The following is a 26,717-nucleotide window of genomic DNA, read 5'->3' as shown; positions in this document are numbered from 1 at the left end:
TAATATTTTATTTCATCCTTTTTGAAGTCGGTTTGCTTTTTTTTGTAAAAAGTTTTTATTAAAATTAAATTTGCTCTATCATGCTTATCACATCGATAATCACGTCCATCATACGCCCTCAGTATTAGACAAACTCGCTCACTTAATATGCGTCGTCAGAACGCCATCTATTCCTATAGCTCTAACACACCAGTTCCACCAGTATTATTAGACCACTAGAGCTGGAACAACTATTCGTGATCAAAGGCCACACTTATACTGGACGGTACCCATTTCACGCGAGCATCATCACGTGCTGGAATAGTTAGAATACAAATTGCACCCCCTTCTACCTAATTGCTTCCACCTCTGTACAGTTTGGAGTTTATCATTGCATCCATGATCCATGATGCGTATCCCTCCCTATACATATCTAACTAGCGACCCGCCCCGGCTTCGCACGGGTTAACAAATTATACACCTAAATCTTCCTCAAGAATCACTCTATTGATAGGTGAAAACCGCAGGAAAATCCGTTCAGTAGTTTTTGAGTTTATCGCGAACATACGAACATACAAACAGACAAACGCGGCAGGGGAGTTTGTTTTATAAGGTATAGTAATGGTTACTAAGACCTGTATCGTAGCAAGATCAATGTGGTGGTGGGTAGGACCGTCTACAAGCTGTTTCATCGTTTTTAACTCTTATGTACACATAGTCCACTTACTGTGCAAAGGCCTCCCCTCATGAGCGAGAGGCCTTGGCCTATGGTCCTCTCGCTGGCCCAATACGGATTGGGGACTTCACATACTTACACCTCTGAATTTCTTCTCAGATGTATGCAGGTTTCATTACGATGTTTTCCTTCACCAAAAAGCTAGTTGTAAGAATCAAATGATGTTTATTAAGGACCTACTTATGTACGTACTTGTGTATGTTCTGAAAATCTCATTGGTAAGAGCCATTATTTGAATCTGTGACCTCCGAATTGAAAGTCAGATCAACTCGGCCACCGCCGCTACCACCAGTATGTAAATAAATTAAATAATTCACAATACGGTTTCTTAAAGTTAATATAGGTAGGTACCTAAGTAAATAATAGTGTGTAGGAGCACTCACTATAAATGCAAAACTGCTATCTAACGCTAGTTTGGGCATAAATTGAAAATGAGCGGTGGTGGCCGAGTGGATATGACGTCCGACTTTCAATCCGGAGGTCGCGGGTTCAAATCCTGGCTCGTACCAATGAGTTTTTCGGAACTTATGTACGAAATATCATTTGATATTTACCACTAGCTTTTCGGTGAAGGAAAGCATCGTGAGGAAACCTGCATACATCATCTGCGAAGGAATTCAAAGGTGTATGTGAAGTCCCCAATCCGCATTGGGCTAGCGTGGGGACTATAGCCCAAGCCCTCTCGCGCATGAGAGGACGAGGCCTGTGCCCAGCAGTGGGACACGTATATAGGCTGAAATGATGATGATGATGAAAAAAATGATGATTATTTGAATCTGTGACCTCCGAATTGAAAGTCAGATCAACTCGGCCACCACCGCTACCACCAGTATGTAAATAAATTAAATAATTCACAATACGGTTTCTTAAAGTTAATATAGGTACCTAAGTAAATAATAGTGTGTAGGAGCACTCACTATAAATGCAAAACTGCTATCTAACGCTAGTTTGGGCATAAATTGAAACCCGCCATAATGAAGACGCATAAAGCTGCAGACGGACTAATCGCGGCCATCTTGCGGTTGCCATGGCAACAGACTGCCACCTACCCCCCTCACCCCGATGCACTTCCTAGCAGTGGGGGTGCACTGATTAGCAGTTTCGGTGGAATTATTGTAGGAGGAACGGCGGTTATAGAAAAAGTTTAAAGTGTGTTTTAGAATGTGTTTTGTGAGTCCGGACTGTCCGGAGGATTCATTTGATAATTAGTTTTTTTTTAAGTTCAAGAAGTTAAAATAGGGCAAAATTCTGCTAAAATTGTGAGTTTTAAACGTAAAATTTGAATTTCCACTTGTACATAGGTATGCTATATACAAGGCATAATAATCAAGTCATTATTTTATCCAAGTTTCAACTTCACTAGGTATTCAAAAACCACTTTACTGAAAATAACAACGCAATTTACATTTATTTACTTACCCGCGCCTTCTTAACGTAACGAACATAAAAACGAGCAATATTCGAAAATGGCGCTAACTTAAATTTATTTTCAAATATGGCGGTCGGCTGGCAGGCGAAACTCGCCCGTCCGCCCTCCGAATTATACCAGCTCGGGCGAAATTTCCACAGCACACTTTGTAATTGCAAATTTTGCCGATTCGCGCATGCGCTCTGCACCGATCAATACCAACTTTATTATTGTATTTTTTTTACTCACTAAAATCACTTTGCGCGCCAAAACATGAAAGCGCATGTTCGAAAATCTGCAATTAAAAGTTTTCTTTCGCGAAGAAATTGGATGGCAGAATTTAATTTAATTTTCGAGCGCAGTATTAAAGGGGTGGTGGGTGGCACCCGCTGCTATTGGATAGTTACTCTAAACTATTACTACGAACTTATATTAATACATTATACTGCTTCCTCTATGCATAACTCGGAATCGGTTTGAAATAATTATTACCCTAAATATCTTCGAAATATTACGAACGGTTTGTGTAGAATTATTATTCATTGAATATTATTTGTGCGACACTACAGTTCACAGAATATTAATTTCAACAATTATAAGTCACGGAAATATGTAACAATCTAACAATTATGAATCATATAAAAAAAACACAGTCAAAAATTAAAATTAATAACTAAAGTTAAAAACTAAAATTAAAACTAAGCTTAAAAATAAAACTATAAATAGAAAATTTGCCCCGGTTTTATTATTTTTTTACAGGGATCGTAAGTCGTAATTTTCTGAGGATATTTGAAAATTCGTTACTTTTCGCAATGTTGGTGTCGTTAAATATTTTATTCCGAATTCACGAGGGGATCTCTTATTACTGGAACTGGAACAAACGAACGCCTTCAATTGGTTCGTAAATATGTAAAAGTAGGTAGGTATGTAGTTATGTACTTGCTGTTGCAGCCAAAATAAATTGTTTTTAGATACCTACCTACTTACTTTTGATAGTATTTAAGCGTGTTATATAAGACAGAAAATCAAGGAAACTTTAATATCAGAAATTTCGGTGCTAAAAAAATCATGGTAATTATTTTCAGCGACAAAAAGGGAAGTATAGGTGCAATAAATACCTAATAATTAAATGTCTGTCTGATTGCAGAATTTAATAATAACTCTTAAAACTCTTAATTCTTTCAAGCATCTTACAAAGTAAAAAAGCAGTTTTATCAAATTAAAAAAGCTGAAAAGCGGAAGAAAAACTTTTCGAAGTCGTCTTAACTCAAGGCTGCCAATATACAAGACTCAAAAAAGTACTTCACAACAATAGTCTATTGTGCCGGCTGTCTGGCACTCACACATGCACAGACCCTCCCTTATCTGAGCTTGTACTTGTACATGCATATGTTTTCGTGCATTCTCAACTAACTAGCCAATATGATGAAACGGCCAGACACCGAGTATCCAAAGACCTTTGAATCGGAAAACCTCGAAGGAACAAGCTATTACACTTTTATATCAGACGCAATTTTCAAGGAGAGGAATTTGCTTTGCAATTTGCTGAGAGAGATTGGCAATTTTTGAGCGGCACTCGTTCGGAAAGTAAGATTTTTCTTTTTAATTAATGGCGGTTTATCACGTGAGCGTCACGTGGCTGGTGCACATTAGGGAACGCGGATGTGGTTACATCGCTAATGTGATTGCATTAACAGAGAAATTAGTGGCCATTGGAAATTAATCTGTATATAAGACATGTGTTTAAACTACCTAATTAAAGCAAAAACAACTGCAAAACCGTAATAAAGTCACTAATTACCACTCGAACAATGCTATCATTACTTCTTGTACCTAGTATCATAATCCAAAATCATTATGTTCAGCGTAATTTCATTCAATGTTCCTTAAAAATGCATGTAAAAGTCATAAAGCGGCGTGGAATGCAGCGTTTACTAATGAAAATTCCTACTAGTGTGTAATGTCAAATGAGACCTTTGGAATAGCACAAATTGTGGAATTTATCGAGCGTGACTATACCTGGTGGTCACGTCCTTCATATTTAAATATATATTGATGCTATTAAGCAGATGACCTATTTGGCCTGATGAAAAGTTGCGCGATTACGTAATTTGGTTGCTGACATTGTAAATTTTGCCTTTTATTGGTAGCAAAATGACGGACCATAATTATGGTGAGATTAAATCACACATACTTTTTATCTTTAATCTTATTTACTTGCACTGTTTTACATCAAGCAAATTGAGTTTATAATGAAAAGCGTATGTTACAAAGGGAAAAGGTGATCGTAACAAAATACGATTGAAGAAAAAAATAAACCAGATTGAAATTCGCTAGAGGCAGCATCACCATCTAATAAATTCCGCCACGTCGATGAAAAATGACTTAACATCCTTAAAAAGGTTAAGCTCGTAATTATGCAATCAGTGGACGTCTCCTCAAATCAGACAAGTGCCCTCGGACGAGCTGCAGGGTGCAACAAGTGAATCCAAGTGTCGCCCGCTAATAGACGATTAAAGCCTACCCGACAGATAAGCGGTTTATTTCCTGCCGTGATCGTGAAGGCCTCCTTAATCGGTCTTCTCCTTGTTATTTTATTTGCCTTTTCCGTCCGCGCAGAAATATATATACTTATGGGAATTTTGAATATTCTTGGTGACGGCACATATCTATTTTGAACGGACTTGGAATTCAGGTAAAATGGCACTGAAATGAGGATTTGTAATGCTAGATGTGTAGGGGGTAATTTAAAGTATGAAAACAGCGTATCGGCATAACCTTATTAAATAATTACGGTGTTATTCATAAGCGCGTTACTGGCCTGAATTAGCTATGAATCTTTTGTCTTTATCTGTCAGTTTGACTTATGTATTTGTAAGAAAGGGGTAAAACATAATTTAACTAAATCAGACCCGTAAAGTTTTATGCATAAAGGAGTTATTTATTCTAGAATTCTAGATCATATGAGTACTGATTTTTCACCTAAATTATTTTGCAATCTAGAGCAAAGTTTAATACATGCAGCTGGCTTTATATCTTTATATGATATTTTATAAATCGACGGTACCTAGATTGTTACCTTAAAATTTACCAAAACAGTGAAATATCTTAAACAGACGCAAGAGCAAATTCACCGTCACTCGTATGCACAAAGCTTGCCTGGCAGCTGTCATAGGCAATGTATCGAAATGGGCAGATGCCTATCGCTGAGGTGAGCCTCAAACGCTGTCGAGTTAAAAATAATCCGGCTCCAGAGCAGAGCAACAAGTGCGGTCACACGTCAGCCGCACTACACCAGGCGATAACAAACAGCGGGCTCTTTGTATACGTACCTACTTACCATTTAAACTTTTTTTTTAACTCCAAAATGTATTGTAAGTACACAAAGTCATTTACAGGGGTGTTAAATATGCAAGATTTTCCTAAATAAATAGAGTTGACAATACATACCTCGGCTAAGGAATGTACAATACCTACATACAAGTTGTTCTATCTACTACACTAGGCTCAGCCTATCTCGTAGGTAACCCAGACTCAAATGAGTTTCTATAATTGGTTCGAAAAGTCCTACAAATATTTTGCTATGTTTTAAACAAAAGCTGAGCTATCTTTATTTACTACATCCAACAAATGCGTAACGCTCAAGTTTTGGCGCGCTCAGTTTGCGATCTCAAAGCACAGTGTACAGAGTAAGGGATCGTAGGGACAGCATGGTTCGTGACCTTCCGCTGTGAAATATCATCTTTGTTTTAAACAGTGAGAATTCTGGACACGGTAGTAAGTACTATTTTCTATTCTGTGCCGCCGGTCGGTATCGCGGCCGCGCGTTCTGCGCTAACACGGACGCTGTGAATTTTCACACGAATCTCTTTGACAACCACTCTGTTTGCGCCTGCTGTGAAAAAAATACACGCACCATTGGTTTTTTAGCATGCCTGTACTACAGGAACGTGATATACCGGCTTTTGAATATTTTAAATTTTATTTTTTTAATTTTACGTGTGTGCATACGAACCTATGTACTTATGTCTAATAGGTACTAAATAAAACAAAAGGTACTCTGCGTAGGCGGAGTGTTCGAAATTACAATAAAAATGGAAATAGGAATACAGAGAAAACTTTTAAAATTACTTACTTATACCGGTAGGTACAATGAGTAAAACCTTGCAAAAAGATTAAGATTTGTTCTAATCTTTGTTCTCTGGTATACCTGAAAAACAAAAGACAAACAGCCAGTACGAGTAGAATCCATTAAGTTACCTGCTACGAGTATCAAGACTCGGATTATATTCAATTACTTTCTTCTGCATATAATAACGGAAGTCTTAAAACACACGGAAGAGATGTAAAAGAGCACATAAAAAATATCTCGCAGAAAACTATTACAGTGTTGTAGGAAAATGTGTAACTGCATTTATTTCCCAAACAAAATGATACGGGACATTAAACCTGTATTTGCACCACAATGATAGCACACAAACGTACGGTCCGCCTGATATGGGAAGCGGTCACTATAGACTACGAACTCTCACAATTCTAGAGGTGTCACATGCGAGCAAGCTCATGAATAAATTGAACTGTTGAAGACTAACATATCCATGCACATAATATAGTACCTGTTTAACAAAATAAAAAGGGCCTATTGTTGAAATATGTTCAGACAATGGATATAAAATGAAAAACATCCTAGTATACAATGCATAAACATGGGCACATAAAATGGTTATGCCTACAATGTAGGCCGACATGAATTATGCATGGCAATGTCAATTTCAAGAAACTTTTACGACACCATTTACATATTATCTACTTACTGTGTTACGAAAAAGTTATTTAATGTCCTGTGACTTGTGCCATTATTTTGTACTTTGAAAACTATTTAAATTTAAATTATTGTGCGAGGTTTTTTAAGTGGCTCATGATCAAAAACTCTGGTAAAGTCAGAGCCAAATGATGTGGTCCAATAGTGACCAATATCGAATTAAATGGAATTAATAAGAATAACATTGAATATAAGGTAGCTGTTGTGAGTTGAGAACCAGTATCCTACTCAACTCAGCCTGGAAAAGCTCCTTATTACTGGCCACATGGCAAGGAAGCGTAGGGGTGGACGTTGTGGACGTATGGCCACGCGTTGGATGGACAGAATAACGTCAGAGACAAACGCCTCATTGCAGGCTAGCATGCAACTGGGCCCAAGACAGAGTGGGTTGGAGAGCACTGGTGAAAAGTGTCCACATTCGTCACGTCCCTCCATGAGCCATGAGGATACGACAAGGAAGAGAACCTACTCAATCCTCATAACACTGGGATTTACTAAAAGGTCGAATAGTTTCTGTTTGATTTGATTCACGGCTCAGCTATAGATGGATTGTTGACTTTTCCTTTTAATCGTGCTTTTTAAAGGTAACCTTGTTAATGATGATACCCATTTTTGAGTTAGTCAGCACTGGCAGGTTAATTCTCCTGCCAAGTATGTACATTAAATAAATTGTAAAGTAATATAACTCGTACTATGAAGTATTTGAACAAATTAAATTATTTTTCAGAAAATATTTTACTTTTTCTTAGTATATGACATTTATTTCAGTTTATAATATAACTCGTGACCTGAAGGATCTGTTGTGAAATTTCAGCACAATTTGGCAACATAAATATTGGAAGAGCAATAAAACGGTTGGCGGATTTTATGCCAGGCGCAAGGAAGTAATCCTCCCATAAAACAGATTTCAGAGCGGCGGGTAATCCGAGATATATTAAAAGTCGACTGCTAAGCTTCTTAAGCGTACGTACCTAATTTGTGTTATGTGCCTTAATAGGGTTCCTATTAGCAACGTATTAGGTTAGGTACAAATGTGTGGATTTAAGTATAAAGCCTGGTGAGATTCTATTTGGCAATAATGTCAATTTCACAAAGTTTGCGACTTATACATGATGATTCAGGAGACGTGAGCAGAACTAACACTGCGCATATTAGTGAGGTTAACGTTAATTTTCTAGTCGTGTTGAAAAAAAAATTATTTACGACATGCATGGTCACCCTACAATTAGAATACTAAACTACCGATATTCTGTGTCAAATTGAATGTCATCACTGTCATCACGGTCTGGTTACTTTTGAAAACTCGTATCTCACCCAAGTTTGACAGCTTATTTTCTTCGTAATCAAAATTCTGTCATTACGGTTAAAGAGGTTTTATGTTTATTAATTAGGTCTTGTAGGGTGACCATGATTGTAGAGAATTAAATTGGCCCGCACCAAAAAGTTGAAAAATAGGAAAAAGTCCGGTTGCTTCACCTAAATACGACGGTGATCGATCAATTATCAGTTACTGAGTGTGCAGGATTAGTCCTGCTCACGTCTCATGAATCACCCTGTATACGATGACCTAACAGTCATCTCGTTAGTCGCCATCAGTAGCTTACAAAATTGAAACATTAATTGTTGGCGAATTAGATACATGTAACGCCTTAAGCACAGCACAATTTTGATATAAAATTCACCGATACCGTGCTAATTCTCAAGACAAAACATCGGACAAAGCATCCCTACACGTCTTACGCGTTTTAACTTTTTCCGGGTGAACGGAAAACTTAATTTTCTTGCGAAATTGTATCCCGGAGCACGTCGATGCAGCAATCAATCGAGTTAGATCATAGAACTCCTATAAATACCTATTTGCCGGCGCTCTAAGATAATGTTAATGCGATCTATGAAAAATATAAATTTTATATGATGCTGTATTTCTTCTCCAACTATGAAATATGAGGGGTACAAGTAAACACAAAGTTTTTGACGTGATAACGTCTTATCGATGAACACCGGTAGCATGCACGAAAAAGTGTCACGCGCGTTGTGGACAGATCTCCGTGGTAAAGTTGTGGACAGTTCTCCATGGTAACGTTACGGCCACGTTTTCTTATGACGTTATCACGCAAAATTATCGTCCGTAAATCGACTTTACAGACAACCATATTTTTTTTTTACTCAAAGTCAATAGTCTTGTATTTTAAAGTCCCTATTTCACCTCGTAGAATTCTTCCCACTTGTGCTATTATGATTAGAAAAGTACCCCGCAATGTCATTATCAAGAGCAAACAATTTCAATATTCTCGTAAATCAGAGCTATCTAAACAAACAGGACCGATAAATTCGCCTTGAACCGACAATTATCAATTCCTCACTAAATCACTTAAAGATATTTTAATTAAACATCCTCAATATATCAGCGCGATAGCGGGGGTGGCGAAATTAATTTAAACTTGATAATATATCACGAGCCAATAACAGAATTATATAGCGATTTGCATTCCTTCACCGCGTTTTGAATAGCGGTACGAGTTACTGAAAATCAAAAGTTCACTACACACAGTTTTAGCAGCTAAAGATGTCGACGACGACGAGTCGTGTGTTTCCTTACAAAATTTCTTAAATAATTAATGCACGTAACTCAATCATTAATATGTAGCATGTTTTTGCAAAAACGTCTGCCTATTATTTTAGTATATGTAGCTTATACTATATACTCTACATATACCTAATTAGAGATCCTAAAAGTGCTTGATAGCAAAAACATTAATTTGATGCTGGGGCCTAATGAAAAGCTTAATAGGAATAGTAAATGCTATAAGGTATAGCAAAACCATATAAGTTCAGTTCAGGTACCAAAATAATACCAGCTACTATTAACATTCCAGTAGATAGATATCCATCAAATCGCCTACATAATCTGAATGTACCAAAACAATCGATAATTCAGGACGATATTCAGTATGCATTTCGGACCGTAGCCGGCTATCTGCGAGCCTAATGCGTTTCCTAGGCCTAGATATTTCAGACAGACTCGCTAGATTGCCCTCCACCAGGGGGTCGTCTACCCCACTGCCTCCCCATAGCGCTTAATTTCCGCATAGCACCATTAATTGTAAGACGATATTTGGCAGGTTTGGTCGTATATGTGCTGCGTTGTATGCACGTGATTAAGGTTTCAGATTTAATGAGGCTGTTAAAGATCTTTATGGATGAAAATTTTAAGAAAATTTGTGTATTTTAGTCGTATACATAAATAGGTAAAATAGGGATTCAGGAGAAATTATAGTCATCTGCTTTCGCATTAAAATAGTTTACGTGGGATTTAAGTCCATAAAGGAGGGACATGTGGCGTACTCGAAGAGTGATGACAACCATGGCACGTAGACGGATTGTGACGTTTGAGAATTGAACGCTAGCTTTGCCTATGAAGAATTATACCTTTTTCCTATTCAGTAGGTAGTATAGGTATTAGGCCAGTTTCCATATACGAAATAAGCGGTAATGGCTAGGAAGCAATTGGAATTGCATTCTGCAGTCTTCAACCAAGGAAATGGACCTGATTGAACAACTTCCTTGATTTATTCGCTCCTCGCGCGTTTGTTAACTTATTTGATTTAAAAATGTGCAGCAATTCAATCTAAACTTTCAACAGCTTCCTGGTTCCTTAAAAAACAATATTTTGTTTACCGTCGAGTGAAACTTTAAATCCTGGGACCCAGGGATAATCTAATGAGACGAATACGTTGTACTGTTTTTTTACTGATTTAAATACCTAGACGGCCAGTGATGTGTTTTGAACTGCCTCGTATAATTAACCCCTTAAACCTAAAACAAAATCTGGATCCGCGCCTGTAAGCTATGAGACCAAAAATCCTTTCCTGAAAATTATAATTCTCTGAATAGTCCCTGTGGTTTCACAGCATGTACTGTCAAATAGGACTACCAAGCGAAGAACATGCTTATTCTATTTTTGTATACCGAGTAAGGCGGTATTTCTAATCATAAACTTTAGCTAAGTGGGCACAATCGTAGATAACCCCAGAACTCGGGCTAAACAGTGCATCGGCCGTCAGCCGCGCCGCGGCATGCAAGACCCGAGAAGTTGTTAATGGCAAGTTTGGCCCTTTTTGCGCCACAAAGCGGAACTTTTAATTACAACCATTGTGGAAAAACTCTGCGACAAAGAACTTTTTCTAATGAAACTTCGCGTCGCCGTTACTTGCGTAAGTTGTAAATTGTCTGCGTTCTCTAATAATCTTTAGAGTGTTGTTAAAAGGAACAGGATTACAGAAATAGTACCTAAATACGTAGTGCAGGACTGCAGGTCTGGTTTAAAAAAAAAATCCGAAGTAATCAGTCAATATTACTTTACAGAATTAATTTACGGATCGAATTAGTTAAGTAGGTCTTCTAGAGGTTTTTTTTTCATATCCCTTTCATATATTTCAACCGGTTTTAATAGAATGTTAGTTTTTCATAGAAAACAAGAAAACTCATAAATTGTTTTATTCCAAGCAATATATATAAATGTAAAACTTGCAATAATATTATTAATTAGTTACTTAAAATAATATTTCTTCAATCATAACAGTCGCTATGTGCCGCGCCTGGCTTCGCTCGCAATATTTACTCAGAAAACTGAGACGCCGCCTTGCATAAATTGCAAAGCTTCACATAATTAAAAATCAACATTTACATTAAATCCGATCCCATTTAGTCATACATTGCCCTATCTTATGTTTTCTTTCGCTACTTGAAAATTTACGTCAGCGAAAATATGTTTTGCTAAGTATACTGGGTCAAGCAGATCTTGTCAGTAGAAAAAGGCGGCAAATTTGAAAAATGTAGGCGCGAAAGGATATCGTCCCATAGAAAATTTGAATTTCGCGCCTTTTTCTACTGACAAGATTTGCTTGACTGTCTATACGTGATACATTTCGGTGAATCACATGTCAATGTTGTCTATGGGACAGCTGATTTTTTATAGCTATTTCGGGGTTGCCCACATAGTAAAAGTTGGTCAGTATGACCTACATATTCACCCTTAAGCGTATGGTTTTGACACTTGTATTATTATGATCTGTTTTGACCATACAATAATACGTATACACATAACAACATACATACTGACAACATATGTACCTATTAACAGTATAAGTGCCTTGGCTGGAGCTGTAAACTTATACGTAGTGTTTACCTGAATAAAGAATAACAATTTCACCCTGTATAATAATTACCTAAGGTTAGAAAACACTTCCAAAGTAAATTTTAGTCATTCATATTCTCCCATTTAGACTATTTAGAGCAATGTACATTATAAGAAGCTAATACAGCAATAGAAATTAAGCTACAAACCGTATCGTATCCAATGATATTTTATAAAAGATTATTGATTATCCCTTACGATACTGATTTGGTACTCACGATGTCCAAGTTATTGACCTATTTACACTGTTTTGTTTTGTTTCTGTGGTTTTCAACCTTTTTCTTTTTTTTCTACGGCGCGGTCAAGGCTGCATCCAGACAGCCACTCCGCGAGCGAGAGTTACTGTTACATTATTAATAACGAATAGAAAAGTAAACTGCACTGTACATTTGAATTGTAAATTTTAGCCCCACCGTTTCGTTGTTCACGTTGTGTTAATACACCTACCATAATATTAAATCGGGATTGTACGATAAGGTGGAGGAAATAAGAAACGTAACTTAACACTTTCGAAGAACAAACATTACTTCCAAGCGATAAAATACAAAACTCCTAACTTAACAAATCTATTTGAAGCAAAAGAAACTAACAAAGCAATAAAAGCGAAATAATAGTTATGGAAATAGTCTTTCATTTTCCACGAAAGAAAACTCCGCGAAACTACCGACAATATGAATGAAACTATAATATTAGAAAAGTTTCGTCCGGGAAAATGAGAAAACGTTGTACGAACTCGTTCGTCTAATACACGTAGTTATAAACTTGTTCAATAAATATCGAGTGGTAGAAGACGGCTGTCTCGCTCGCGCGCCCTGAAACTGCCCTCATTTAATTGCATATTCAGTTGTATAATGTTGCCCACGGCCACATACCCGTCTACCGTCTGCCAGACGTAACGGCACATAGCTGCCACATTTCGTATTAATGCGGATGCACAGGCACACACTCAACTCCAATCTTGTCCTTGAAATTAAACTCGTTTGCCACTACAGACAGAAAAGAAAAAGTTTAAATCGTAAATTCAAAATAGGAACGTTTTGTTTTTAAAGGGTCGGTGCGTTCGGATACGCTCTACCGCGGGGCGAGCGCATAGTGCTATCCCGCACCGATGCATCGAGCCGTCCGTCAGTTGCACAATCGATAACAGAACCGATCTATTTGCCTAATATGCGGGACAGACTTGTCAAAAGGAATCTGGAAGCAATTGAAGTATGACGTTCTGCTTTGCGCTCGTGTTCTGATATTCTCGGGTTTATCTTTTGAAGAAAGTAGTGTTATTTATTATGTTGAATGAGTAGTTTGGAAAAAATTAATGCTTTATATGTTATAAAGCGAATATACACACTGTATGTGCCAAACTTAGCACTTAAATATAAGTTGGTAGTCGTCAGATTATTGAACGTTCCCCGACCCTAGTGTACCTAGTGCAAGGAAGTAGGTACACTTACGCGGCATATAATGTACCTAGTTCGTACATAACATAAGCGACTGTTATGATAATACTGGCTGCAATAGACGTAGGAGCGATGAAATATTGGCCTGTTTTGCATAAGTACCATCTCGTAGCGCTACGAGTTCCGTAGCCGGATCTCGCGGCAACTTAATTGCTCATTACCGGAAATGGTACAGAAAAGCAGAAAACAAACTTACTAAATGTCAAAGAGTACCAATTTGAAATTGAAATTTTGTTTTTAAATTTAAATGTATTGCTGCCGCGAGTTATTATCCAGGGGTCGGAATAGACAGGCAAAGTAATCAAATCAGACTCTATAGTTCATAGCCAGTATTTCGTATGGCGTAAGAGTGAACTTTTAGAATAAATTGACTCTTATATCTAGAAGTATAGAAATAGATGCACATTCTTAGTAGTGGACTCGCTAGCACACTCGTCGCGAGGTTGAGATCAAGCGCCGCCGCCGCTTCATTTAGTTATTCTTGCACTTGTATTCTTCATATGGAGATATGCGTTAAATACATCTTTGCATATGTATGTGTTTATTTTTCAATAGGAAATACTTTCGTAAGCATTTATTTACAATTTCATAGAAGTAAACTACCTACATTTAAATATTTCTCTTAAATATTAGGTATCAACATACTTATACTTGCACATAGGTACAAACAACTCTCAACAGGTTATTCATATTTCGCTTTACAAATATGACGAAATATTTACGGTCTTATTAAGCTAAAAAAATATAGCAATAACGTAAATACCTGTACTTCGGCCATTTACATCGTCTGGTCGCGTGTCAGTTGCCTGTTTGCTAATTCTCTAGCAAAATTTGAATAATGCCTCAAATTTAATACTACTTAGCTGTTAGGGAACAGCGCTAGTTACATTATTTACCTTCCGTTATTCTTTATTTTTATGTTGACTTGTTTAGTAAATGTTTTATGCGTTGAAGAGTAACGTTGTTAGACTTTATTGCCCACTATAGCGCGTAGTACATATGCTAGAATCATTAATTGCGTGAAAATTGGCGTATCACCATGACGCGGTAGCAAGTCATCTTACGCCCTAAAAAGCACTCCCAGCGCAGCAATTGATAAAAAATATGTTATTACAAACAAATAGGTTATTCCGTAAGTTTGTGCTTTGTGCTTGATCTCGATGTTTTGTATAACTCGAAGGCGTGAAAAGCTATAATTAGTCAACAATATATGAATAGGGGCTGTCCATAAATTACGTCATCGATTTTTGACGATTTTTGACCCCCCCCCCCCCATAATCATCCGAAAATCATGCTTCAAATGACCCCATTTTCTCCTACTTCATGCTACCGTCATCCGATGTCCAGACCCCCCCCCCCTAATTTGAAATGACGTAATTTATGAATAGCCCCATAGCATTTAATAAATAAAGTATAGGTAGTGTAAAACAAAAATATACATATCTAATTGCACACAAAAACATTTTTACAAAGTGTAAAAGTTACTTATAAGACAAACGCTTACCTGCTAAAGCAGGTACTTAAATAGGTGCCATTCATTTATTACGTAAGAGGATTTAGGGGGGAGGGCAGTCGAACATATCTTATTTTTTCTGGGTGGGAGAGGGTTTTCATAGTTCTTACGTAAGATCACAAAGATGCAATTTTTTATAATTTCTATGAAATTATGACCCTTAAAATAATACTCCCACACTATGCTATCAAAAACGGTGCAGAGTTAGCTTCAACGGGCTCTAGTACCTTTGTAGGTACAAATAAATATTCCAAAAATGTTTTTTTTAATAAACACTTAAACAAACCAAACGTGTAGGTACTCATTTTTTTCTTTAGATTCTTACGTAATATATGGTAATATAGGGGGGGAGGAGGTCAGCCTATTCTTATTTTTTTCTTACGTAGGGGGTAGGGGGTCAAAAACTGGCAAAAATCGTCTTACGTAATAAATGAATGGCGCCATACTTACAAAGCCTTTATGAAAAAAAAGTGTTTGGATATTAAAAAACTTTACTCCTTCAAAATAAAATAAAAATTAAACTGTAAAGAACTCTATAACAAATGTGTTTATACGCTACAAAAGACTTTAAGAAAACCTATTAAAGCTCTCACGGTAGCCGTCTAAAATTTGTAATTTGTTTATCAAGTGTGTTATACGTACGACTTGTAGCGTATCTATGGTGCGGGGGCGCGGGACGCGGAGGCGCGGCGCGGCGCGCTCCGGCACATCGCCAGTCTTCAGTCACGTGCGACGCCGCTGCCACAACGCGCTTACGTAACATATCGATTCGACTGCACTATCGATCGTCACTCGCAAATCACTTACGGTTTGCCGCGCGAATTTGATCAACTTTTAAACTAAGTTTCCGAACGCGTGTGCTGTGATTGTAAATTTTTCAGTGACTTTAAAAGTTGGATTTGGAACGTCAGCTGTTGAAGGTTTGTTTTCTTTTTAATTTCATGGGAAAATGAAACCGGTTTGATGCTAAATCGCGTCTAGGCAAGTGAAAAGGTCAATACTCTGTGAGGCACGCGATGTTATCGATGGATGTAGAGCACTGCACGTGCTGGCTGCAGACGACTGACGTGCGATGCATTTGGCGAGACAAAAACCTCACCGAAGAAGTTCGAAAAAATTGTCTTCACGTCTTGAGGTGCAAACTAAGCCTTGTTTTTTTAACTCAATTAGGCAATTACTGATAAAATTATAGTTCGTCTGCCCCAATTTCGGACCGAACTATCATTTTAGTAAAAAAGCGCGCTGATTGGGTCGGGATCGGGATATGTATTTAAGTAGGTATCTAGGACATAAAAACACAACATAATTGAAAGTTTAGCATACACTTGCTAACATAACTTACATAACGTACCTGTTTCTTACCAAATAAAGTATGCAATTATTTATTTAGTTCTATAAAATTACTCGTTCTATGCATAGCTATCATGAGTCATCTTGACTCGTTAACTAGGCATGTGTCCAGAGAGCCTACCGCGAAAAACGAAAATCGAAATGTCGTTGTCTGCCGCTCTATTGTACGAAAATAGAAAACCGATAGAGAAGCAGAAAACGAAACGAAGAGATCGCTTTTTAGCAATAAGACCGCATGTTGTTACCTATTTAGTTAAGTATATTTTATTACTATTCCTTGTAAATGTACCTACATGTAAAATGTAATGTTATGGTGCAATAAAGAATCATCATCATCCCGTCCTGGCCGGTAACCCATAAACTTCCGTATTCCGAAATACATAGTAGAATAGAAAGGTATTGCCTACGTAATGCATAACCAATGCTTCAAAATTCCTGTAGGTACAAAATTTTGCTTGGTAGCCTAAGTTGTTCCCTTCAACAACAAGCATTGAACTCCCAGCACGATATCTCTACCTAAACATGCTAGACGTGCAGTTACAGACGTATATTTGGTAAAATTTTCGATTTAGCTGTTCTTGCCAAGTCTGTGCAGAGTTAGCTTGGTCCGGTCCTTGGTCCACTCTATTCTACCCACTTCACCAGAAATTCAATTTGATTTCTGAAATACCTTAGTTGAACCTTGTCGTAGCTGAGTCTGTGCGGAAAGAGAAGAGTCGTGAAACGTATGGGAACCAATACATTCCACGACTCTTATCTTTCCGCACAGACTCTACAACAAATATAGAGAGACTAATTATTAAAGTGGTCGAGAGTTAACTCCCAAAATGTAAAAAAGAAATCTACTATTCCGCTTCTGATTCATGCTTCTTTCCCATTCCTTATCGCCAAAGTATACAAAGATACGACTACGACACAGATAATGCTTATCTGACGTCCTCGTTTTTGAATCGATTTGTTTTTATTTTTTAAAACGATAACGCTCTCTGAGCGTTGGCCTTCGTCAGTTGCTATAGGACTTACTATGAGTAGTTATTAGCGGGGCCTTGACTATACTAAATTTACTCAGCAATGAGGAAACCTTTTTAAAAACAGTCTAAGTTTAGATAGGTAGGTATTTCCTTGTTTCTATCATTAAGAATAATAACTTATCGTAATTGTTGTTTGATTTAGGTACTCATTACATCTTTAATGTTTTTTTTTAATTAGGAAGATATTATTTTTTAGTTAATTATTAATACCTGTGTCATAGCATCTGAGTATGAAACATGTAGTCAGTTCTGCTCTACCCGTTGTAATTTTGTGGGTAAAAATAATACACGGGTGTTTTTTTTAAAGTCCGTCAATTTCAAGAGTGAATTCCTGAGCTTATATGAAGTAACTTTCTCAAAGAAACTGGTATTCTAATTAACTCCATTTTGGAGATAATGATCAATTTACTTTTATCTGATAAAGCCCCTACGAATGTGTACACTTGCCTAAGGGCCTGTGCACATATTGATGATTAGTGTTGAGTTTATGTATTTGCTACTAAACGCAGGTAGATAACATCTTTAACTGTCAAACTTTCCAAATTTAAAATATAGTTTGTCAAAGGCCTGTCTCATTTCAAACATAGAGATATCATATTTTCTTTGTCTTGCACTATTACTAGCACCCAAAAGAAAAGGATGAGTATAGATTTTTTTTCTTATTTACTGACAAATTTGGTTTGACCAACTACAGAAACCGCATAGGGCATTAGTCTCGCTTATCGGCTGCCAGTGCCGGCCGGCGCGGCGTGCGTACAAAAATTTAGGTCAGCCAGTTTCATTCAGTGGCCGATTGCGTTGGCTTGATAGTAGTGTAAATAAAAACACGTGGCGATGCGGTCGTGCCACGCTATTTAGTTTCGCTAGTATTTGAAAACAATACAGCTCAATGTTAACAAAGTGACCACCACATCCATTTTCCATTCCATCCAAGATCATTGGAGCAAAGCTTAATTACAAGTTCCAAATAAATCACACATTTATCTTGTAAACTAGTGTCTTTCTTTGACTTCATCGTTGATCCCAAAATGATTGTTTTTTTTTTCGGAGCATCCTAGCCTGAACAAACGTACCTACCACACATCGGTCAGATCGACAAAATTAAGTATTTACGCAACCTACTTTTTTTAGGGTTCCGTATCCAAAGGGTAAAACGGGACCCTAATATTACTAAGACTCCGCTGTCCGTCCGTCCGTCCGTCTGTTACCAGGCTGTATCTCACGAACCGTGATAGCCAGACAGTTGAAATTTTCACAGATGATGTATTTCTGTTGCCGCTATTAACACAAATACTAAAAACAGAATAAAATAAAGATTTAAGTGCTCATATTTAGACTACAGGCGAGGCTTCTGATAGACGAACCTTTATTACTGATCAAAATAAATGTTTTTTCATAATGTGAGTGGTAATTTTACTTCGTAATTTACAATGTTCTAATTTCATTTTATTTAAATTGTCGGGACACACGGGACATCATAAATGATTATGAATTATCATTCGCCGTTTACTGCATTGTAATTTCTCCCCTGACCTACTGTAACTTGTATCTTATGTCGCAAATCGAGATGGGGAAGCTGGGGATAGTTTAGCTTCAAATAACAGATGTAATTGTGTTCGAATGACTGAACTCGACCGGCTGGAAAAAATGTTGACGTAATTAACAAACTGCTGCTCTTTACATAATAGTATATTTATATCGAATTACCTTGAACTATTAATTCGTATCAAAAGGAACATACTTATTAATTGTTTATTATAAGGAAATTTCAGTAACATAATTATCTGACTTGATGATGATAAAAATATGGATATTTATTTAGAATTTGCTACTATAATTTGGCAATACGGTACGTCGTAGGATAAAAAATGTTTTGTGATTCAGGTTTTTTCGCGAATATGTAACTGGATATGTCAGAGAGGAAAGGAAACTCAAGGAAAAGGTAGATGGACTGTATGAGAGATGATATGAAAAGAAAGCAGGTGAGTGATGAGATGACGAACGCTAGAGAGGTTTGGAGGAGAAAGACATGCTGATTGCTGGGCCGATCCCAAGTGATGGAAAAAGGGCAAGCGAATGATGATGATGTAACTATTTAAGTTCTTATTCGTCCCCAGGTCTTCGTACCTGTACAAACCCATACGTAGTCATGAAAATTAACAACTAACTTTAACTTATTAACTCACACAATTAGTAACTCACACATCACTGAGAGAAAAATCACCACCAGGAATTAATAAACAGTTCTGTACTGGGGGAAAAAATGAAGTTTTAGTAGTAATCATGGAAGTTTCACTATTTCTGTAAAATTTATTTATTTCTACAAACAGCTCAGTAATACTAAATCTAATTTCAGCAAACAGACTTTAGTAAATGGAGCATTAAACAAAGTTCAGTATTTGTTACAATCCATTTTTATTACTACTAAAATTCTCCGATTTTTACTAGTAAAGTTTGTGATTTTTGGAAAAAAGCATCTGTGATTTCAAGTTATGATTTTAGTAAATGTCTCACTTACATAGTTTTGTAATATCTAAAAAACGAGTTCGCAGGAATAACATTACCCCATTTAAAATAACAATTCAGTTGTTACTATAGCGACATTACAAAGTTTACTGGTATTTAGTAGATAGACTTGTTGTGTTTATGTTCATTGTTGTACCAATCACTAAACGAGTTTTGTAATACCAACACAGCTACTTGCTACGTTCATTTGGTTAGAGTTAGTATTGTGTCGGATGTCGGGCGGGCGTGTCTCGTGTCTTCTTTGTTTAAAACATACTTAAGTTAAATAATAAATTTAGGATATATTGTGGGCCATGGACATATTAACCCGCGACCTACTGTGTAGTTGGGGTCTACAGGGATATATTGTTCTGCAACTTCGAGCTAGCTGTTGTTATTCTAGTGATAATGACATCAAAGGTAAATCTAAACTGTTTGCAATTCCAACCTCCCTAGCACAGGTGCGCCGCGAGAGCATGTTGCGCGCGTAATAACTACTAGTCTCTTTCTGACTGTATGAATAAGAAAGGAATGGGTAGAAATCTCGACAGGCTTTTATAGTGCCTCTTTAGTACAGAGATATACTACCAAATGCTTTTTTATTCATACAGACAGAAATAGAGACGGGTAGCTACCACGCGCGCGACATGCTCTCGCGGCGCCCGTTTGCTAGGGGCGGAGGAATTGCAAACAGTTTAGTTTTTGCCTGTGACGTCATTATCTCTAGAATAACAACAGCTAGCTTGGAATCGCAGTACAGTTTAGTAAAACCTATGACGTCATCGTCTCCGATATTGCTAAAGCACGCTTAGAATTACAAAACGGTTAGTTTTCACCCATGACGTCATCACCTCCGATATTGCTAAAGCACCTCTCGGAATAACAAAACCAAATTTCTGAAATTACTCTAGCATACTTCAAATTACAAATATAGAAGTTGTATTTCCTACTAAATGGAAATTGCAAAAGTCAATTTGTTCCTATTAGTTGACTCTCCTTGTCCCCGGATTAAGTTTTATTTTTGTAATTCTAAGTGTGTTTTTGTTAGTTTTTTCTCTCAGTGTGGGGCTCCCATACAACAAACGTGATTTTTGACCGAAGTTAAGCAACGTCGGGCGGGGTCAGTACTTGGATGGGTGACCGTTTTTTTTTTGCCGTTTTTTGCATTATGGTACGGAACCCTTCGTGCGCGAGTCCGACTCGCACTTGCCCGGTTTTTTTCTTTTCGTCGAGAAGAACTCGAGTTAAAGAAACTCTTAGACTTCATACTCAAGGGACAAATTAAACTGATAGGCTCACTTAATAAGGTTTTTTAAAGCTTAGTGAAAAGTCCCCTGTGTCCCGGGCGACATTAAAACGAACATCGTCACAAAACGCCAAAATATGATGCTTTCAAACGATGTAATTGGATTTTCTTAAACGTTTATGCCCAAGGCCATTGTCGTTTCCGACGTACGCTGTAACAAAAGTTGTCAAAATACTCCTAAATTATGTTAGGTTAACCTCGTAAAACCTTAACGAGATTTAGGCCCTGCCTACCTCGAGTTTCGATTTCGTGCCGTCTCAGTCTTCCCCGCGTCCTTTGGATTGACTCTCTCGCCTTAGCGGCTATATGAATACGGTCATTCTATGCAGTTAGATAGAGAAGGATTGGAGTCTCTTGCCTTTCATTCGAACCCATAAAGTAAAGCTTATGGTTATATGGATTAATTTCGCAAAACGTCAGAATATCATCCTGTCCTAAAATATTTCTTTGCCAAGTCAACATTCTAGATTTAAAGATTTGATTGAAATTTTAATGTGGAACCTACCTATCATATCAAGACTTAATAGTCCAAAATTGAAACAAGATTTATTCGATTGTATTCCGACAATGCACTACCAAATTTTCGACGAAAGCCAATTTACTGCCTAATCGAATTGTGCTTTTATTAAGAACTAAAGCGCTCAACTTAAAAGCTATAACGAAACAAATTGCTCTTTTGCCCACTAACTTTATAGCCTCAGACAACGTCGCAATACTGTTGTTTTATTTTAAAAAGCAGTTTAAAGTCCGCCGTCAAAAGTTATTGGCAGTATCGGCGAGCCATGAATCCACGTCGGAATTTTTAATGTAAGCCCCCAGTAAACCCGTCTGCTGCAAAAAGCGAAAATCAATATGGCCACCGAGTCCCGTAATTGGAAAATGTACGATGAAAGCTATAAATTTTCACTTTCCGTGAATTCCGTGCATGCCTTTTCCTCTTTGCATTTACGAGTAAATACAGCTATTTTGTTTAACGCGATTTATAATGGCATTTGTCATCGTTTAGGAAACATTTATTTTGCTTTATTGCATATGATTATTAAATCGCTATTTAGAATCGTGTTTACGCGTAAACGTAAACGAATATATAGGTAGAGTTAGATCAAGAGAAGTCTGCAACGATTGATAACACACTCAGTGCAAGTGTTATTTATACGTCATCATTTCATAGAAGTTTGACGTTTAAAATAACACTTGCACTGTGTGTAAGTATGTGCTAACATACGGTTTTTATTTCTATTGCCTCTAAACAATATAAAACAGCAGTGATGACAATTTAATATTATCATAAGTATCATTACTAAAACAATACGTTATTACTTACAATATATTTTATAGAAATGGTAGTTTATCCTCAACACCAGCGAAAACTACGTTACTCATTGGACACTCGCACACTATAATTCAATTCACTAAGTAGCCACATAATGCTGTCACGTAGTCATCCAGTTTTGCCTAATTGACACAACGAGCTCGCATCAACCCGAATTAACTCCATACTGCGGTTCAACTAACTTGTTTTTAAAACTAAACTCGTTTTAAAGTTGCAAAAAATGTAAACCACGTTAAAATGCTCAAATAAAAGCTATTTTAAACCTGTGAACATTTTCTCGTTACATGTATAGCGGAGAAGTTTCCGCAAAAGAGAAATAAAAATAGTGTAGGTATCATTCGACCAACGAAAATAAATAAAACTAGAGTCGGGCCAAGCTAACTCTGCATGCAATTTACAATGACAAAGTGCGGCAATGTCATCATTAAGGTCGAACTTCTATGAAAAATGACGTTTTTAAAGACACTCACTCACTTTGTCCTATTCAAGTCGGTGTAAAGTTAGCTTAGAGGGACTCTATCACATTGTTTTTATAACTTAACTTATAACTATAACTAAACTATGTATTCGCAAAATCACTCCAATCTTCTAACACATAAAAATATAAATAACCAGATTAAAATATATCTTCCGCTGTTCAAAAAGCTCTTAAGAAGAAAACGTATGGAAGTACGAGTGCGTACCTACAAAACTCTTTCTATGCAACTCCATAATTATGACAAATGGCTGCTTTACATTCTAAAAGGGAGTAATAAATCACGAAAAAGAAGTCATTTCTGACGGCATTCATCGCTCAAATAGTCTGACACACATAAGGGCAAGTAGGTCGAAGTTCCCGTACTTTCACCGCTTTCTAACGCGCGAGTTGAAGTTTAAGCAGGACAATATTTGTTTAATTCATGTAAGGAAACTTAAACGTACTTATAGCGGAAATCAGTTTCAGGGTGCTTTTTTCTGTCTAGTAGTGGGAGATTTACATATTAAAAAAATGTATTGCACTTGCCAGCTGCTACACATTACACATATAATAAAGTAAAGTAAAGTATTTATTTATTGTAAACTGTGTACATAAGATGACATATACAGGACATATCGAATCAACAGTTGCCCATTTCGAGAATACAATATGATCTTAAAACTACTAACTATACTAGCTTACTGACTAACTTATACTTAACAAACTGGTGATTCCAGAAAAAACTCATTTAGATTGTAAAATACATTTTCAATTAACCAGTTTTTTAATTTAAATTTAAAACGATTTCCCTCTAACATTTTTATTTCAACTGGTAGGGCTGCGTAATGCAGACTGTTCTATTTCTATGGAACAACATTGGTTCTAATGTGTGTTCTCTTTGTGCATAAGTCATTACATTTGCGAAAAACAGTTCCTGATGTGCAGATATATTTAGGCATACAATCGCGAACTAAATATATAGGTCGTGATAATTTACAGTCGCAACATTTTCATTCTAATACCTACACGTTAGCGATGAAATATGTTATCAAATAGTTTCAAAAAGAAACTAAAACAGTTATCTAACTGTGTATTGCTGAACCAGACCTTTTGGCATACTAGTAATTCCCGGGAAAAGTGTTTAGGCAACGCCGCTCATATATGTTTCCCTTTCCACGGCTAAGCTTTCCCGTTTAAATCGCCGTTCGCGAAAAGGACGGCTAGTTCTCAAGAGCTTAATTAAGCAGCATTTGTTTCTGCGTGAGATAAACCCAGCGTAAAATAGTAAACAAATGCAATTCGCACGTGGTGTAAATGTGAATGGAATGGAAAATGCGGAGGCGGCTGCCGCGCCGTCTGCGGGCGACAACCGTCACGGCACGCCCCTGTCACTGCGAGGGCACCGATGGAGCGTTTATTTATGAAACGTGTCTATTACAAACAAGCGTTTAGAATTCTGCTGTTTGATGGGAAAGGGAAATCGAAGCCTGTAATAACATTCCCGTTACCGATACTAGAGAGAGGTGTAAAACATAGCGTCTGCGGCGCATTAGTGATTTTTTAGGGTTCCGTACCCAAAGGGTAAAACGGGACCCTATTACTAAGACTCCGCTGTCCGTCCGTCCGTCCGTCTGTCTGTCACCAGGCTGTATCTCACGAACCGTGATAACTAGACAGTTGAAATTTTCACAGATGATGTATTTCTGTTGCCGCTATAACAACAAATACTAAAAACAGACTAAAATAAAGATTTAAGTGGGGCTCCCATACAACAAAGCTGATTTTTGACCGAAGTTAAGCAACGTCGGGCGGGGTCAGTACTTGGATGGGTGACCGTTTTTTTTTTTTGCCGTTTTTTGCATTATGGTACGGAACCCTTCGTGCGCGAGTCCGACTCGCACTTGCCCGGTTTTTAAGAAGCATCAATATCAGCGCTAAGTAAAACGTACTGAACTAAATAGCCACCATTGAATTTTTAGTGTTTAAATCTTATTAGGTATATAGATATTGTTTTTTCTATCTTCTTCGGCATTACAGAGTAACTACGTTCGTCGCCGTCGTATGGTAGAGTAAAACGGACTTAATACAAAAGGCGTCTTGATCGGCAGCTTATTCATTGCACAAAGACTTGATGAAAGGAAAACTTTGTTAAAGAAATTGGTGAAAATTGACATATTCTGCGAAAAATCGTAGTAATCGTTACAGTAATATACCTACTTGTTATGCTACTCAAATGCAAACCAAGAGAAACAGAAACCAAAAAGCTATTACGATTATTACGAAGTAGAGTGGGGCACATTGTAATTCCTCGCCACATCTGCCCCAGTCCGTTCCAAAAACGGCATTAACGATATCGAGCCAAATCGACCGTTCACCTTGTTGTTTACAAACAGTTCATTCACAGCCTCGGGTGAGATATCTCTGCACATATCACAGCCACCTATCATTCAACAGAATGTCCCTGTGTTGTTTGTCATCGTCATATAGCCTCATGGCTTTATGGCGGCGAAAAACTCTAGCAAGTTCGCTACGGAAATCAGCTTAACTCATCAAATACCTAACCAAACATGTACTGGGTTAAGGATGACTTACGTTAGACCGGGCTGTGTCCGGGCCGGAGCTTCCGGCGCATCGTTTTCTATAGAAATCATCACGTGATCGCCTGTCATGTCATAGAAAAGTAAGCTCCGGAAGCTCCGGCCCGGACACGGCCCTTTCTAACGTGAGTCATCCTTTAAATGGACCCCGTATGACACTGAGAATCTAAAGTGTTTTAGTCGCGGATTTCATATGTGTGTCAAAATTCTTCCAGTCCGTTCTAAAGCCTCAAGGAGTAACCGACCTTGTTGTTTACAAACAGTTCATTCACGGCTCATATTCCCCGGGGCAAGACGCCCTTGAACCATCACGCGCGACTACCTTAATCAATGTTCCCCGGTCCATTCTTGGGATCACGCTCAAATAAGTTTTTGGCAAAAATTTCATTTTTGGTACAAGCTTTTATCGCTGACTGTACTTTTCTTACGACAAACAACTAATAGTCATCGAGACAATTCTAAAAACACAATTAGGTTGCGTTGTTTCATCATAGAGTTCCTATGGCCACCTCCTGTCTCCATCATCAGATCAGCTCGATGGTACCATAATATTGTATTGTCATCCGATTTATACATGCATGCAAAATTTCAGCTCAATCGGAAACCGGGAAGTGGATCAAATTTAACTTGCAAGATTTGATTACAGACAGACAGACCGACAACGGTCAGGTGAAACTAAATAAAAGCTTGTAATAAAATAGAACTTGGAAAGGACGGTCATTTCCACGAACCACGCTTCTAGGACTTCAGATATTAATGCTCTTAGAAAATTATGCATGTTCTGTCCGTTCCTCTTCACACCGTTAGCACGGGTGCCCAAATATCTCGTGTGATAAGGGTAATTTTGACCCCTTGGCTTTTTACAAAATCTACGACGGTATTAAAATGTTATTCTAAATCACTTTCCAGATTTGTAGTTCCATTTCAACTTCAAACAATCAAAAATGATGAATAATACTGTAAAGCAGCGGCCGGCAACAGGCGGCCCGCTAACCACTCGCTTGCGGCCCGCGAGCCTCCCTGGCTATT

The 26,717-nt window shown here is 37.5% G+C and overlaps 2 protein-coding genes across 6 annotated transcripts in view; both read left to right on the top strand.

Annotated features, from left to right (window-relative positions):
• The window catches only part of LOC134793514 (methylcytosine dioxygenase TET), a 149,224-nt gene that overhangs the window by 81,917 nt on the left and 40,590 nt on the right, over window positions 1-26,717 (top strand). Inside the window, exon 1 of one of the 5 annotated variants that reach the window (XM_063765096.1) lies at window positions 15,786-16,029. The exons of the other annotated variants lie outside the window; for them this stretch is intronic. The gene's annotated coding sequence lies outside the window, so the exon portion shown is untranslated. Of the gene's footprint in view, window positions 1-15,785; window positions 16,030-26,717 lie in introns of those variants that run through there. 5 annotated transcript variants of the gene reach the window in all.
• Window positions 1-26,717, top strand: part of LOC134793521 (pre-rRNA-processing protein TSR1 homolog) — a 561,986-nt gene that overhangs the window by 517,897 nt on the left and 17,372 nt on the right. The gene's annotated exons all lie outside the window — the stretch shown is intronic.

Source organism: Cydia splendana, chromosome 9, assembly GCF_910591565.1.
Source record: "Cydia splendana chromosome 9, ilCydSple1.2, whole genome shotgun sequence".
Taxonomy (NCBI): Eukaryota; Metazoa; Arthropoda; class Insecta; order Lepidoptera; family Tortricidae; genus Cydia; species Cydia splendana.
Note: the sequence above shows the minus strand (reverse complement) of the source record. Positions and strands in the feature narration are given on the sequence as shown.